Source organism: Vulpes lagopus, unplaced genomic scaffold, assembly GCF_018345385.1.
Source record: "Vulpes lagopus strain Blue_001 unplaced genomic scaffold, ASM1834538v1 ctg145, whole genome shotgun sequence".
Taxonomy (NCBI): domain Eukaryota; kingdom Metazoa; phylum Chordata; class Mammalia; order Carnivora; family Canidae; genus Vulpes; species Vulpes lagopus.
The window spans coordinates 90,237-92,396 of record NW_024570629.1 but is presented as its reverse complement, the minus strand read 5'-3'; positions in this window follow the sequence as shown (position 1 = coordinate 92,396).

The window sequence follows — 2,160 nt, the reverse complement described above, 5'->3', positions numbered from 1 at the left end:
CCTAACCCTAAACCTTAGCCTTACCCTAAGCCTAACCCATACCCTTACCCTAACACTAACCCTAAACCGTACCCTAAACCTAACCCTAACCTGTACTCTAACCCGTACACTAACCCTAACCCTAAGCCGTACCCTAAACCGTACCCTATACCTAACCCTAACCCTAAACCTAACGCGTACCCTAACCCTAACCCTAACCAACCAGAAACCTAACCCTAACCCTAATTCTAACCCGTACCCTAACGCTCACCCTAAACCTAACCCGTTCCCTTACCTTAACCCTAACCCTAACCCTAACCCATACACTTAACCCTAACCCGTAACCAAACCTAACCCTAACACTCACCCTAACACTAATCCGTACCCTAACCCTAACCCTTATCCAAACCCGTGCCCTAACACTAACCCTAACCCTTACCTGTACCCTATTCCTAAACCTGACCCTAAGCAGTACCCTAACCCTAACCCTAACCCTAACCCTAATGCGTACCCTAACCCTAAACCTAACCCTAACCCTAACCCGAACCCTAATCCGAACCCTAACCCTAACCCTAGCCTGTCCCATTACCCTAACACTAACACTAAAACTTACCCTAAACCCAAACCTTACCCGTACCCCAACCCTAACCCTAACCCTAACCCTAACCAAACCCTAACCCTAACCCGTACCCTACCCTAACCCTAACCCATAACCTAACCCTAACACTAACCCTAAAACTTACCCGTACCCTAACCCTAAACCTAACCCGTAACCTAACCCTAACCCTAACCCTAACTCCTACTCTAACCCTAACCCTAACCCTAACCAGTACCCTAACTGTAACACTAACCCTAACCCGTACCCTATACCTAACCCTAACCCGTACTCTAAGCCGTACACTAACACTAACGCTAACCCGTACCCTAACCCATACCCTAAACCTAACCCTTACCCTAACCCAAAACCAACCCGTACCCTAACCCTAACCCTAAACCAAAGCAGTACCCTAACCCTCACCCTGAACAGTACCCTAACCCTAACCGTAAACCTAACTCGTACCCTGACCCTTACCCTAAGCCGTACCCTAAACTTAACCCGTACCAAACCGTAACCCTTACACTAACTCTAACCCATACCCTAACCCTAAACCTAACCAGTACCGTAACCCTAACCGTAACCCGTACCCTAACCCTAACCTTAACCCGTACCCTAACCTAACCCTAAACCGAACCCTAACCCGTACCCTAACCCTAACCCATACCCTAACCGTACCCTAACCAGTACCCAGCCCTAACCCGAACCCGTAACCTAACCCTAACCCTAACCCTACTGCTAATCTGTACACTCACCCTAACCCCAACCTGTACCCTAACCCTAACCCATACCCTAACCCTAACCCTTACTCTAACCCTAACCCATACCCTAACACTAACCCTAACTATTACCCTAAACCTAACCCTAACCTTAACCCTAACCCGTACCCTAACCATAACCCTAACCCTAGCCCTAACCTTAACCCTAAACCTAAGCCGTACCCTTACCCTAACCCTAACCTTTACTCGTACACTAACCTTAACCTTAACCCGTACACTAAACCTAACCCTAACCCTATTGCTTACCCGTACCCTAGCCCTAAACCTAACAATAAACCTAACCCGTACCCTAACCCGTACCCAAAACGTAGCCCTAACGCGTACCCTAATTCTAAACCTAACCCTAACCCTAACCCTAAACTTAACCCTAACCCGTACCCTAAACCTAACCCTAACACTAACCCCTAGCCTAACCCTAACCCTAACCCCAACCAGAACCCTAAACCTAACCATAACCCGTATCATAACCCGAACCCTAACCCTAACACTAACCCTTAACCTAACCTAACCCTACCCTAACCAGTCCCGTAACCCGTACCCTAAGACTAATCCTAAACCGTAACCTAACCCTAACCTTTAACCTAACCCGTACCCTAACCCTATCCCTAAACCTTACCCTCACCCGTACCCTGACCCTAGCCCTAACACTAACCAGTACCCTAACCCTAACCCATACCCATACCCTAACCCGTACCCTAACCCGTTCCCTAACCCTAAACCCTAAACTTACCCGTAAACCTAACCCTAAACCTAACCCGTTCCCTAACCCTAAACCCTAAACTTACCCGTAAATCCTAACCCTAAACC